Source organism: Podarcis erhardii (genome assembly GCF_964252035.2).
Source record: "Podarcis erhardii genome assembly, chromosome: 2".
NCBI lineage: Eukaryota > Metazoa > Chordata > Lepidosauria > Squamata > Lacertidae > Podarcis > Podarcis erhardii.
In genome coordinates, this window is record NC_138498.1 from 54,111,449 (window position 1) to 54,127,497 (window position 16,049).

At 41.7% G+C, this 16,049-nt stretch overlaps 1 long non-coding RNA gene across 1 annotated transcript; it reads right to left on the minus strand.

The window, feature by feature from the left end:
* Positions 1-1,882: 1,882 nt before the first annotated feature.
* LOC309336466 lies at positions 1,883-15,275 on the minus strand. Its single transcript, XR_014154034.1, has 4 exons — positions 15,114-15,275; positions 11,903-13,733; positions 5,607-8,991; positions 1,883-3,674 (listed from the first exon to the last, which is right to left on the minus strand). It is a non-coding gene; the product is annotated as an uncharacterized lncRNA (long non-coding RNA).
* Positions 15,276-16,049: the final 774 nt, after the last annotated feature.

Below are 16,049 nucleotides of genomic sequence, written 5' to 3' on the forward strand. Positions count from 1 at the left end.
GGCAAGTGCCCTATTTTCCACCCCAAATGAGTTGTGTCACTTTATAATATTGGTGGTTGTTGGTCAACTGTTTTAAGAAGCACAGACATTGTTTATAGTACTTTTAATCCACTGCTTATTGATTATGTTTTGCAATCCTTATTTATAGTGTGACCCTGTGAGGGGTAGGCTGCTATTATTTCTGAAAACCAGGGCAGACCAAACCTTTCTGCCCACCCCCCAAAAGCCACCTGGGAAGACTATGTCTGAGTTAAGATTTGAACCCCGGTTCTAATACTCTGTTCACCAATCATCAACATTTCACTGTAATTTCAGTATGCCTGACATACCTACTTCATTGCTACTACTTATCTTTTCATGTATGGTAAACCAATTTTAATGTCACAGTGAAGACCCATTTGTACTGGTATCAATAGATCTACCTCTGTACTCAACAAAATTGTTAGCCAGCATAGACCCTGGCCTTTGTCCATGTTCAAAATAATACACAATCAGTGAGTGTTGTCCTACCAATGTGGTAGTAACTTTATATGATAACTATTGTCTAGATGTGTTAGACACAACATAGAATTGAAACATGCCATACAGCCGAGTCTTGTTTAGCTGCAGGTGATGTTCATCTTCGAACTGAAAGGAGGAGATCTAATGCTTGATCTGAACGTTTTGCTTTGAAAGACCCACCAACAGTGGGATTTGCAGAGTAAAGTCTGTGGTTTTCAAGCTGTTTTCTGGGAAGGCCTGGGGTTGCTTAGAAGCTTATCATGACTTTCTCAGTGAAAGGATCAATAAGAGGAGACAAGCTTTCCTGAAAGGCAGCTTAGCAAGCACTACCAGTCTTCCCTACAGCAAGAATGAAAGCATCTGGTATATTGTAAATTTCACTCTCAGCTCATATGGGACATTAATGAGAAGGTCAACAGGCCTGGCTGAAGCCCCAGATGAACTAAGCTGACTGTGTACTCTATACCAGTGTTTCCCCAGCTTGGGTCTCCAGCCGGTTTGGGGCTACAACTCCCATTATCCCTTGCTAGCAAGACCAGTAGTCAGGGATGATGGGAATTGTGGTCCAAAAGCAGCTGGAGACCCAAGTTGGGGAACTACTGCTCTAGAACAAGGGTGGCTAATGCTTGGTTCGCCAGATGTTGCTGGACTACAGTTACCATCATCCTTGACCATTGTTGCTGCTGGCTGGAGCTGCTGGGAGTTGGATATCAGCAACACATGCAGACGTTACTCACCCATGCTCCCAATTTTTTGAAATTATATTGGGAAATTCCTTCAGCACAGCTATTTCATGTGGAAATGAGCACCTGAATACAGAGAGATTGGAAACACTGGGGAAAGTGTGATTTAGGTATTGTTTTTAAACAACCTTTTTGCCTCTATTTCGTTCAGTATTGCCAAATACCTCGTGCTGCTTTCTTAGACTTTGCACTTTCCCCATTGTTGACATGCATCAGGACTAGTTTGAAAAATGATAGTGTGACAAATCATTTGCCTTTAAACAGGAGTGATGTGATAGGCGACAGACTGCTCCTGTGACCAGGTGGCCACAGTGAACTGCATTTGCACCCATTTCAAAGCAGTTAGGGACAAGGGGCAATTCTGTACGATCAAAGGATAGTACAGGCTGGTTGCAACTCTGACTTGTGAAATTGTGCTACTCTAGATGCAATCTTTTTAAAATGATCTAGCAGCCTGGTTGTATCACATCTACTTAGAAGTAAGTCCCACTGAGTTAACTAGGGATTTGCCATCCAGTAAAGAGGCTTCGGACTTTGACTTAGGTTGCACTGACCTGGTTTTCCTGGTGAATTCTAAAATAAAAATAAAAATGGCAATAAATAATTCTATGGGAGAAGAAATGTGCACTTCAGTTAAACAGCCAAGAAATCACAGAAAATAACAATTTGGTCCCTCTTTTAAAGTGCTTGAATTTTAAAACAAAAATCTGAAACTTTCCAGTAGCTCTTCTCTTTAGTTGTTTGATCCGTTTTGTGTAGCTTCCATGTTTTTGGGAAAACTGGGTATTCATGAGTGGTGTACATGGAATAACATTCTGCAGCACAGAGTTGTATCCAGTTAAATCACTGCATGTGAGGAACACGCTTTGTGAGTGCAGCAGAATCTTCCCTCCCTGTTTTCTCATATGCACACCCTAAATCTCCAGACTACATTGGGGGTGCAGGAGACACCTGGGGGAGGAGGAGGGGAGTTCTGTTGTGCCAACAGAAGTCATTCTGTGCACATAATGATTTAGTTGGATACAAACCAAATAGTTTTATTGATAGATTTAACCAGGATAAAGGAGGATTCTTTTGCCCCATGGAAGTACATGCATATTCACACAAACGTATTATGCAGTGTAATTTTTTTTTTAATTAAACAGGTTTAATAATTGTGGCATGTTTCTTGGTGGTATTAAGCAGAACAAAATAGTATTAAGATCAGCCAATTTACACTGATCTTGTAAAAATAGATTTTTTAAAAAAATAATTCCAATAAAGTGCAATAAAGTCGTATGCCTAGGAAAACTGCCAAATTATATTTCTACATTTGGAAAATGATTCTGGATTACATTGTGACCGAAGAACATTTTTGATGTTAGTATTAACACAATGTCTTGCCAGTGTTGATGGAATTTATTGTGGTATTTTAAAAGTATGCTGGATGAAATATTAAAAGCAGTGACTGGCATGAATGGTGGTGGTCTCTGTTTGAAACAAACTTTAGGAGGGCAATGTTTATGCTCACAGGGATATTCTTGTGTATGGGTAAGCTACTTTACATTAGATGGTTTCTTCCAACCAGATACAAACTAAGTGTAAACAAAAAAAAAGTGTATTGCATGCCTGAGAATGAATTGTAGTTTCCCCCTTAATGGTTTCAGCAGAAAAATTATCAAATCTCTGCTTGTGTAAAAGTTTTAAGTGGACAAGAGGCAATTTATATAACACGCAAGTACAATAACATCCATTTTTCCATCTGTACTCCTTAATTGGAGGTGGGGATTCATTTTGATTCCAGACTCCTGGCCCAGTTCAAAATTCCAATCTCTTCTATAGGAGCTTCAAAAGTGGAGTGTTCTCTCTCTGCATTTCCAGAACGTTGTTGCTTTTAGGTGGGATTCAATCACATACCAGCAAATTCGAGTGGTGCAGTTCCAGTTGACTGGCAGGCCTTGCACAAGAAGCCCGCTTCCCCAAAGGACTGGGCTTTTTTCCAATAAGAAAAGTAATAGGAAGATGCACTGTGAAATATGGGATAGCATTTCCTTGACACAACTTCATCTAGCCTCCCCACAAACAAATCAGGATGAATGCTCCATAAACAAGTCATCTGGGCATGTGTATCTCTCCCACCCCAGCACACTCCCCTGAATGCCAGAAACACATTATTTTACCTAAAACAAAGCAAATGAAGATAATGGGTCAGGGTGCAACTCATCTGTTTGCCAACATCAGCTTAGAGCAGAGGAATCGCTAGCCTTGACAATCACTTTCTCTCCGCTGTGGGAGAAGGAGGACTACAAAACAAAGCCCCCTGCACTTTTTACTTATTAAACCTACTTTCAAATCCATTTTTCCTCCCATTGAGGGGTGAGGGGGGGAAATCAATTTCTTCTGCTCACAAGTCACAGTGGGAATGAATGCAGTCTCTGGGAAGAGAAGGAACTAGGGCAGGAAGAAAAGTGTCATGGTGTGATATTTCATGAATATAGTGCAGCACTTCTGTGTTCCTGCAGGCAAGCTATGGGAGGTGGAGAAGCAGGGGAGGGGATAAAGAGACAAGAGGGGTCACTTTTCCTGCTTATTTTTTATTTGTGCAGACCCATTGTAAGTCACAAATCTTTGGTGAAACTTACTATTTCAGGCTTGTTATGTGGAATACAGTACAGTGGTACCTCGGGTTAAGTACCAATTTGTTTCGGAGGTCCTTTCTTAACCTGAAACTGTTCTTAACCTGAAGCACCACTTTAGCTAATGGGGCCTCCTGCTGCTGCCATGCCGCCGGAGCATGATTTCTGTTCTCATCCTGAAGCAAAGTTCTTAACCTGAGATACTATTTCTGGCTTAGCGGAGTCTGTAACCTGAAGCAATGTAACCTGAGGTTTTGTTTGTTTAGTTGTTCAATCGTGTCCGACTCTTCGTGACCCCATGGACCAGAGCACGCCAGGCACTCCTGTCTTCCACTGCCTCCCGCAGTTTGGTCAAACTCGTGCTGGTAGCTTCAAGAACACTGTCCAACCATCTCATCCTCTGTCGTCCCCTTCTCCTTGTGCCCTCCATCTTTCCCAACATCAGGGTCTTTTCCAGGGAGTCTTCTCTTCTAATGAGATGGCCAAAGTACTGGAGCCTCAGCTTCAGGATCTGTCCTTCCAGTGAGCACTCAGGGCTGATTTCCTTAAGAATGGATAGGTTTGATCTTCTTGCAGTCCATGGGACTCTCAAGAGTCTCCTCCAGCACCATAAATCAAAAGCATCAATTCTTCGGCGATCTTCTTCAGTAAGGGCACTAGGTGGCAGCACCTCCCCTTTCCGGTTTTCTGTTATAAGGAAATAACACTCCAAGTGTTCATCACTGCTCTCTTTGGAGGACCAAATCTCATGCTCACCCAATATGTGAATCCAAGAAGCTTCGTGGAAAAATGGGTACTGCAGACCCACCCCCACGAGGTAGTATGAAACTTACATATGGATGCAAGCTTAATTCATTTAATTTTATCCCCTGCATTTTGAGAGGATGGAATTGTGCGAAATAGTCCTCTGCATGTACTGATGTATATGTGTGGTAACTGCACCACATTCCTTCCTTCCTTCATATTTAGTTCACTTTTCCACACACAAAAACCATGCTGAAGTGGCATACAATGAAGAAAGCAGTAATACATTTTAAACGATAAAACATAAAAACTCTTGCATAACAATATAGCGAAACAATAACATGGTAACAATTTCCTACTAATATTGCAAAACAAATACAATAACATACAAACAACCACAATTCAATACTGTAACGTTAACTAGATCACTTAAGCAACATGCAGCAACCCATAGCAAAAACAACAAAGGCGCTTCACCGTTTCAGGTTAGTCCTGGAAACGGGGGAGGGGGGTAGCTTTTTTCATCCTTGAAAATTACATACAGCTGAAAGGAAGTTGAGAGATTAATACATGTCCCACTTATTCTTTCAGCTTTTCAAGACTTAGTTTAATTCTACTACAGTGGTACCTCGGGTCAAGTACTTAATTCGTTCCAGAGATCCGTACTTAACCTGAAACTGTTCTAAACCTGAAGCACCACTTTAGATAATGGGGCCTCCTGCTGCTGCCGCACCGCTGGAGCATGATTTCTGTTCTCATCCTGAAGCAAAGTTCTTAACCTGAAGCACTATTTCTGGGTTAGTGGAGTCTGTAACCTGAAGCGTATGTAACCCAAGGTACCACTGTAGATCTTAACATCTATGCAGCTTCCTTAGAAAACTCAGCTATAGGTGTGAAACTTTCTGTCTTTTGGGGGGTGGCTGACCTAGGGGAGGCAGACAGCAGTGACCAAAGAAGAGGGTGCCCACAGAACCTGCTCAAAAATCAAAATGTGCTCACATACCTGAAAAGGTTGACAAGCCTTTTTCTGTACCATACATGGAAGGCTGAGGAAGCAGGGAGCCTGGAAAATCATTTTCTTCTGAAGGAAAAAAATATTTGATGAAGAGGAAGATTTAGAGCCCACTTTACTGTACCTTAAGGAAACCTCAGTTCAGCAAAAACAGGCATGTATGTACTACAGGCTCATGCTGTTTAGCCCCTTTGAACAATACTAAACCTGAGTCTGAAGACATTTTTCAGCATCATCTGGTCTTCTGTGAGAACAGAATTATATAAAATGCAGATGATCATTGGGGGATAGATTAGATTCTCATGCAAAGCTTCTCATCATGCTCAGGGCTCCCAAAACCAGATCTTACCTTCAACTGTTGCCATGCAAGCAACTGCCCTTCCTGTGTGCCAGGCCTGAAGCGGGCATACAGAGAAAGGCTCATCCTATATGGCATAGAAACTTCATAACAAAGACAATAACTGACTTGGGTCATTACCATTTTAAACTGTGCATACTGACCAAAAAATTAGAAGCTTTCCCCCTGAGAGTCATTTTCAGTTTTCTCTCCCATTAGTTTGATTTTCTATTTCTTTATCGTTTCCAAAATTACAATAGCCATTTCCTCAAAGGGCAAATGATTTAATTTAATAGCATTACAGAAACATCTCTGACACTGCATTAACAAGCACAGTGATTCACAAGGCTGTGTTTGATGTTCACCAGATGGAGAAATGACCTGCTTGACAACGTACGCAATCCAGCCAATCTGCATTTGCATGACTTTATTGAGGTGATATTCTGACTAATAAGAATAAGAAATAATGGTGACACCTATGAGAAATATGTTCCTCTAGGGGCGGCTCAAACTGTTTGCATTGCCCACAAATGCAGCCTACCAGCCACTACCAAATGCTTTGCCAACCCCCCCCCCCACATCTGGCCAAGCTCTCTCCCTTCACACCTTGCCCCACCAAAAAACCCCTTCCTTTACACTACCCCAACCCAGGGCCAGATTTAGGTTTGATGAGGCCCTAAGCTACTGAAGATGATGAGGCCTTTTATATGTCCAGCTGTCCTTTGTCAACAACAAATTGTCACTGTTTTTTGTGTTGAATATATGCTATATGGTAATTTATGGACCTAACAGGTATCTAAAGCCATTTGCTATATGTAGTTTTATTTTATTTGTTTTTTATCTTATATTTTGGAAATGTACACCCTGGTTTTTTTCCTTTAAATTTTTTTGGGGCCCCCAAGAGATTGGGGCCCTAAACTATAGCTTGCTTAGCTTATGCAGTGGTACCTCAGTTTATGAACAGCCCTGTTTAGGAACTATTCAGTTTACGAACTCCGCAAAACTGGAAGCAGTGTTCTGGTTTGCGAACTTTACCTCAGTCTACGAATGGAAGCCAAACGGTAGAAGGGCACCAGCGGCGGGAGGCCTCATTAGCATAGCTGTCAACATTTCCCCCTTTTTAAGGGAAATTCCCTTATTCCGAATAGGATTCCTTGCAAGAAAAGGGAAAAGTTGACAGCTATGCTCAAAGTGTAAGGAAAATAAAATACCTTCCTGATGATTTTGTGCTTCTAAAACACAAGGAAGTAAGGAGACCACATCTATAAAGTCTGGTTAGGGTGTATTAGTAGGTAAGTTAAATGAACTCCCATAATGAAAAAAGCAGAACAGCTTAGAGGATCAATAATAATTTAAAAAACCCATAACTGATATTTATCACTATAATAGCTTCAATGAAAGGGAATACATAAACCTAAATGATTACGTGTAGCATCATTTTTATTAGCCTATTTTGTTTAATAAAATGCCTTTTAAAGCTGTGTTGGCTGTTTTGGTAGCCTGAAAGTCACATGACCCTGAAGTTTCCTTTATCATTGATTCTTTATGTGCCCAGCAAAAGCTCAGGCTCGTAAAAGCATATGGGTTTATATTTAAGGGCTAAGTCACTTTGCTTGCAAACCTGGGGAGTGGGTTATTTGTTTTATCCTGCCCTAGAGACAAAAAATGTCATTGATAAGGCAGCCCCAGCCCTTAGGCTTAAAATTTAAGAGACATGACACAAAAGGGGAAAGGGATTGGGACAGAAAGAGGGGGGGGGAGCAAATTCAGACATGATTCCTTAGTTACAGAGTTCTTGCAATGACCAGCTCGAATGGAAAATAAAGGGGGAGCACAAGGAGGCTGGGATACTTTGGTGTTGATGGAAGATGCTTGTAAAGGCTTCGTTTTCAATAATGTTTTACATCTGAGTGCTTAAAATACCCTTCGTTGTTAAATTCAGGGCAGGGAAAGGATCTGTCGTATTCCAAATGGGAGATAGTGCTGAAGTTCATTCAATTAGCTGAAGGTACCTAATTATGTGTTCTTTTATTTCCACGCTATTTTAAAATGTAAGAGTTAATGTTAGTTCTACATATTCCAAATATTTAGTAGGCAGGCAATTGAGAATATGGGAAGCTGATTTCCTCCGAGTCAAATGCTACACTGAAGCATTGAAACAGCAGCAGTTTAAAATAAAAAGAGGGCCACAGTTACTAATTAAAAGTTTCTTAAAATAAGGTATCCAAGGTCTGTTCAAAAGGCAGCAAAGTAGGTCTATATGTGCCCCATAGAGAGGGAATTCCTCAAATATGGGGCCACAGCTAAAAAGACCCAACAGTCTAATATATATATTGAGGGCAAGTGTCACTTCTTTGCATGAACCAGCCCTGAAAAAATATCCGGACCTAAGAAATAGCACTTGCTAGATGAGACAAGATGGGGAAAATCCATAGCTAAATGGTAGAGCTTCTGTCTTAAAAGTAGAAGACCCCACGTTCAAGCTCTAGTGCAGGCATAGGCAAACTCGGCCCTCCAGATGTTTAAGGACTACAATTCCCATCACCCCTGACCACTGGTCCTGTTAGCTAGGGATCATGGGAGTTGTAGTCCCTAAATATATGGAGGGCTGGGTTTGCCTATGCCTGCTCTAGTATCTCCAGATAGGGCCACGGGAGACTGCTGTCTGAAACCCTGGAGAGCAGCTGTCAGTCAGAGTAGACAAATCCCAGACCAATGGTTTGATTTGCTACAAAGCAGTTTCCAGTGTTCTGACATTCCATTGTTGCTCTCCTCTGGGCAGCACTTCACTGCTCTTGCCGATTTTGCTGGCTCCTTCTTGACACTGCAATTAGATACACAGTGGGACAATAGTATTATGAAAAGCCTTCCTGTTGTCCCCTTGCTGCCAGTGCAGGCTGTGTGCCATTATTACTGGTTTTGGCTTTGCCTTGAAAGTTGGGGCAGGGGGCTTCAGAAGAAGAATTTTGAGGGCAAGTTTTAATTTGGTCATTTTGGTCTTCAAATTCCTTACCAACACCAAGCAGCACCAAGGGCATTCTGATGCAGCGGGCGGTCAAGGCTACAGCGGTGGCAGCATAGGAAAGCACATGAGAGAGAGAGAAAGAAATTAATTAGGCACCTCTAACCAGCCACTTTTCCAGCTTTCCAAAGCCTCTGAGCTCTTGAATTATTCATTGCAAGTGTACACTTCAGATAAAAACAATTTGGCTTTGCACTTCTTTTACAGTGCTTTCCTGCCCATCTTATAATTTCATGCAGGGAAATATTTTGTGGCGAACGAAGTCGTCCAAGAGATACCAAAATAAAACTGAGGCATACAACATACAACTTGCCCAGAACCAAAATAAATAATTTAAAGGGCCGTCCCATTAAAGGCTGGTATACTATTAGGAATGTGTGTTGTTTTCTCCTTCAAGTAGCTGAGAGAAACCAGTAGACCTTTCAGACGTCACATTGTTTTCCTGTGTAGGAAGCATGTGTTTCATTTCAGCGACAGCGTCCAATTTTTCGAAAGGCACAGAAATCTTCAGACGCAGTTGATGGACTATATGGAGCTAGCTGAAATGACCGGCAGAATCTGAGACTTGGGAGAAGAAACAATGGAAGAGGATTGGAAAAAAATTAAGGACTATTTGCAAAAACACTATAAGCTGTATGAATGTTAAGGAAATGCACGATTTAGGAAATCTTAGCTTCCGCAACTTTAAATAGGTGAATGGAAATCAAGACACAAGAATTTAGGAGGTGGAATTATGAAATAATTTTATTATGTTTAAATTTAAATTTACAAGAATTGGGACATAACATTTTGATCCTAGAAACATGATAAATTGAAAGATACAATAAGTTATGAAACAAGGTAACAAATTGCTGAAGTTTGTATTACAAAGAATGCAGGGTTTGAAGGTTGTGGGGAAGTCCAATTGGTTTGTTAAAAAAAAATCATGGAAAGTTGAAGTTTCTGTATTTTCTCTTTTTTCTGTTTTCTCTCTTTTTCTTTCTGTATTTTGTAAACCTAATAAAAAAATAATTAAAAAAAAAAAACAATTTTTCGAAAGGCACAGAAATCTTGTACCATTGTGGTGAGTTTCCTTGATCTTAGGAACAGACAAGGAAGGGGAGGTGGCAAGCATATTTTCCCAGGACTTGGTTTTACTAAAATTACAAATAAGATGACATGAGAATTATAGAAGTCTAAAATGGAAGTCACTAGTAAGCTAGATCAAAAGCTTAGAAGTCATTCAACTATAATTAGAAACAGAAACACACGCACACACACACACTTATGCTTTGGTTTTTGTTATAATATGGTTGTAGAAAATGAATGCATTAAACCTGACCTCTTGGTGTTGGATTATTTGGTGACTCAGTCATAAAACATACATTTCACTTTCATTGAATAAATCAGTGACAGGTTTCACAGAAGTTTTAACAGTGCCAGTTTTCTTTTCCCCAACAATTATGCATTGTATTAACACAAAACCACAAATTCCAAGTGAACTTCTAGGAGCTTGGAAATAAAGCAGGTCACAAAACGATGCATAAGTTTTCTCCAGAATTTTTCTTTAGGCTACATGGTAAACAAATTGGGTGGAGGGTGGGCGGAATAGAAAGAAAAAAGTTCATTAGAGCCTCCATCTCATAAGCGACTTGTGGGAGGAAGTACCAGACATTCAAATGAGGCTTTGTAGATGCTGGGCAGGTTTCAGGTTGCACTTTCCCTGGGAAGGAAAAAACATATAATGGCTGATATGCCCCAATCCATCTGTACACGTATAACAAACAGCTGTTACCCAGGTCTGCCTCCTTCCTTAGGTGAAAAACACAGGTTCCTTGGTATGCATTAAAGAGGAATAAAGATATTGCCCACTGGAGGGACACTATTGCACTGCAACACAACAAATGTAGGACACACATACAAAAAACCACAACCACCAAGTGTGGAACATATTGTATTTTAATGTTTTGCTGGAAGCCAGAGTGGCTGGAGTGCCTGGAGAAACCCAGCCAGATGGGCGGGGTATAAATAATAAATTGTTGCTGTTGTTGTTGTTACTATTATTATTTGTACAGAAAATTTAGTAGGAAACTATGGCCTGTGCACAGATTGCAAATGAAGCACCATCACAGCCGCAAAAACTACCTAAAAGGCTTTCACACACACCCCAGCCTATTGTATTCCTTCCTTGGATGATGTGGCATCCAGCCAGGTGAGGTAGGAAAAGGCCAATTCTGTCCTCCTGGAAGCACCATCACTGAGTTGTCACTATGGCAACATGGCTCATTCTTTAAGATGCTGATGAATGGCCAGCTATGGTCATTATTTTACAAAGAGACAGGTTTACTTGTTTAGCAGATTATTCTGCTAGGTTTACAGGACTGGAAGGCTTCGCCAGATATCCTCCAGCTCAACCCCCCAATACTATAGCATTATAAATCCACCATAAACACACTATTATTGCATCAAGGACATGTTGCAGAAAACTCCCGCAAGAAAACACCAGCATGAAGCAGCCCGAAGACATCGTGAAGCATGCATACAACATGTTTCTAAGCGTGTACCATAGATGCACTAGATTTACTCCTGCATAATATGTCAAGTGGCTTTGGCACAATTGTTTCTGTGTTGGTTGAAAACTTCCTACCTTTTTCTGCAAGAAAATGCAAGAGCTGCATTCTTAGAACACAATCATGCTCTGTAACAAAGCAGCAATTGGCACTATTGTCTGTCGTCTGGTGAACAAGTAAACATTCAGATAAATGGCAAAGGCTATTTACATAGATCACATAGATGTGACCAGGCTGTGACTCTGAGGAACACTCTCTATTAGGATAGCCACTGGGCCATAAATGCTTGGCCAGCTGTTTCTGTCATTTTAAGAAACAACAAGCCATGCAGACTCCATGCTTTATTTCAATCCAATAGCAGAAAGTAATGCTCACATACCTTTGTTCTTTTGTGTGAGCAGAGGCAGTATCTTCTAAGTCATGGCTGGGGAATCTGCAGCTCTCCAGATGTTGTTGGGCTCCAACTCGCCTCATCAGCCTCAGTCAACATGACTGATGGTCAGGTGTGGTCAGCTCCAGTCAGCAATAGAGTGCCCGTCCTTAAAGCCGCCCTCTTTCACCACTCCTAGATAGCTTGAAATGAACTCTTGTGCAAGCTTCGTTGACAGGCCCCTACTTGCTTGCACAACTGGTTGCTTACACACACCTGCCTTAGCTGTAAGGAGTGTAGGAGGAGCACAGCAGGTTGGTATGACGAGTTCTGCAAATGAATGGTTGAAAAATTGAAATATTCCCCAGGGGTCACTGCAGAAGCACCCCGGACATAGTGACAAAGCACATGATGGGACTAGATGATGGAATTGTTAAGATCAGAGACAGGGGAGCTAATGGGTCATCCTACCTCTGCTGGTAACTTCTTTCACTGAGAGTGTATTGACAGAAAAGGTGTGTGTACTGTTACCTCATGACTATGGACCATAGCTCAGTGGCTGAGCACCTGCTTTGCATACAGAATGCCTCAGGTTCACTTCCTGTTTACTTCCTTCAGTTAAAAGGACCATGTAGCAAGTGATGGAAAGTAACCCTCTCTGCCTGAAACCCTGAAGAGGCTCTGCCAGTCAAAAGAAACAATACAGGCCTATCTGACCAGTAGTTTGATCAGTGTTTCACATTTCGACAGCACAAATTTGCAAAGCATTTGAGGGCAAAGTTGCTCACATTTGCTCTGACCTTGATGCTAGAAGTTGGACGGGGGGGGGGGGGGGCTACCCTAGAAAGTTAACAGGGAGCTAGGTCTGTTAGAGTGTTAATCCTGTGAGCCATTCCCTCCTGTGCTCAGGTTGTATATATGAGTAAATAAAACTGTATATGCTAAAGATATCACAGCCTCTGTTCACCTTTATTCCAAGAGAATCAAACCCTGGGAAAGTGCAGGAACCCCTGGAGTCTCTTGCTGCTCAGAGATTGGGGTGAATGCAATAATGCTATACCACCCACACACCATTCTGCTTTATTAGTTCTGAAATGCTTCACTAATGTTACTGCGTTTATTGCCAACTGAAGGGGTACTATAGTGCTGCAATACAACAAATGTAGGACAAAAGAACACAACCAAGGGTGGAACATTTGTTGCATGAAAAGGTACAGAAAATGTCATAGGAAACTGTGGCCCATGAACTGATTGTGAATGAAGCATCGTAACAGCCTCAGGTAGAAATGGTATTGCAGGTGGAAATGGTATTGAAAGTGTGACTGTGTATAACTGACTTGATGGCACATGTTGAGCACAAAACATGAATGTTCAATGAAAGGACATACTGTAAGGTGGATACACACCTTAGCTGTACACCTAAAATTATAAAATGTGAAGTTACCCTGACAGCATCCTGGAAACAAAGCATCTCAATTATTATACCTATATTGAACTAGCGCAACCTTTGGCAATTTGACCTCTACCAGATGTTTTGTACGACAACTCCCATCAGCCCTAGACAACTTGACTTTATTAGGGTACTTAAGATGTTCTGTAACTTTATAGACTAAGAGGGTGCAAACAACTTGTATTTATTTAAGAACTATTCTTGAAACAAACCTCAAACTCATCTCCACATAAATGAAAGACAGTGTGAGCTGGAGACAGGCCCTTGTTGCATTTTTTTAGCAACAGCTGATGTTAGGTAAATTATACATTTGAAAAGAAGTAACTCACCATGTGATCACGATAGCTGGCCAGTGATATTGTTATTCCTAGAGGAGATCTGGTCACAAAGCTGAATGAACATAGAAACACACACACACACACAAACATTTTTAACCTTTTGGTAAGATGACTTAGAGCAGGGGTAGGCAACCTAAGGCCCATGGGCCACAAGCGGCCCATGGGGGTCGTTTAACCGGCCCCCGAACCGCCCCCGAACCAAACCGCTCATGAGGCAAGTCCCTGTGCACTGCACTAAACCAGCGCTTCTGAGGCGCTGGAAATCGCATCTGCACAGACGCAGATACTGGAAATCACGGGCACATGCGCTCACACGCACGCACAATCCAGCCCACAGAGGGATCTCTGCTGGAGTGAACTGGCCCAGGTGAGGTAAACCTTGCCAGACTCTGATTTAGAGCATCGTCTTACCATGCAGTCAGTTCTGGTGTTTCTTCAATACCATATGATAGTCTGTAATGTGTAATTGGACGAACCAGCACATCTATGTGAGGGTGGAAATATTCCCGATGTGATATGTATAACAGCACTTTTCCCAGTCACCACAATGGTGGAAATCAATCAAACATGTGCCCACATTCCCACATGGAGGCTCTAGTTGAAATGATCCCAGCCAGGTCACAAGTCCAACAGGGTCCTTTGGGTTCCTCTGGACAATCACATCAGGGTCATGTCATTGTATCCTTAGTGAGGAAAGTGCCCACAGTTTGCATCTAAAAATGGTCACATTTAGTACAGAATGCCATGTTTAACAAATCCTTAATATCCAATAATAACTCTTTTCCTGACATATTAGCCTTCCATGGGCAGAGAGACTGCCACACACCAGCATCCTGGAATGGCAAAGTCTGAAAAGCATGCATATTTTTTCCTCCTCTCTTTTTTCTCAATGAGCAAATTAGCCTTCAAGGGATCTGGGTTAAAATTCCAATTTGGTCAGGGATGCAGCTGGTTATTAATGCTTCACCACTATAATATCAAATGAAGCAGCACACCAGCCCATGGTAGCCTTTCTGTCCCTGACCCATAGGACTGAAAGCAAATTAACTCATGGGAAATATTAGACAATTTCATTTCTGCCATCAGCAAGAGTTGAAGTGCCTCCCAATGACATGCTAACACTGACCTTTGCAATGAGGTGGTACAATGCCTGCCTCTTGAATGGGAATTTCTACAGGCATACTCTGTGCGAAGTCGTTCAAGTGGCAGAATGCAACCACCCGTGGAATTCTTCCTTGTCGTTTTAATGAGACATGCAGCGATCCCGAGCTTTCAGGTACTGGGGTCTCTCAGGTCAATACTTCTTCCTAGAGAGTATGACCTTCTCAACAATACTGGCCTACAGGGAAGATCAGTACATCATTGCCAAACTCTTGTGGGAAAGTGGCAAATCAAGATGTGACTTAAATAAATGAGTGCAGTATTTCATTACCGTCTTCCCAGGAGAAGAGTGATGAACTTCAGTCCGTAAAACAGAGTGACACAACTGATAACGTGTTGCCAAGTGGTGTGCTACTGTTGAAGATACCAACCACTCAGTTCCATTTCCTCCACTCTCTAGTTCTCCATTCTTCCCACCCCAACAGCCAAGACTGTCAGCATTCTGTAGTCAATGAGCACACGCAGTCCTCATCAGATTGCTTTGCTAAATAACCCAGCAGTCCCTGATTACTGCAAACTTTACCAATACACATCCCTCTAAAGCAGTGTTTCCCAAACTTGGGTCTCCATCTGTATTCAAACTACAATTCCCATCATTCCTGACCACTGGTTTTGCCAGCTATGGATGATGGGAGTTGTAGTCCAAAAAACAGCTGGAGACTCAAGTTTGAAGAACACTGCTCTAAAGCAAGTCTGGAGAATGTATGGCCTTCAATCTCCTATCAACCACACCCAGCATGGCCAATGGTCTGGGATGATGGGTGCTATAGTCCAATGGCACCCCTACCCTGCTCTAAGGACAACTTCAAACAAGTTTGTTCTTGCCATTTTCAGCAATTGTACCCAAGATACATATCTTGTGAAATCATATATTAGTGGGAGTATGTTTGCGCGAACACACACAAACACACACATGATGGCTTTAAAAGAGAGAAGTAGACAAATTCATGAAGGATAAGGTTGTCAATGCCTACTAGCTACAATGGTTATGTTTTACCTCGACTGTTGGAACTGAGGCTGCCACAGAAAAGCTCTCTCTTGGGCTGCCATTCCCCCCACACCTGAGGCTCTACAATATTAAGGTCCACACTGTGGGGGTGTGCATAGGCTGTGCTAGCAGCCCCATGGCCATAATGTGTTATAAAGTTGTTTGCTTTCGGGGTTGTTGTTGTTTTTTTAAAAAGTTAGATATAGTTACTGTATAAGT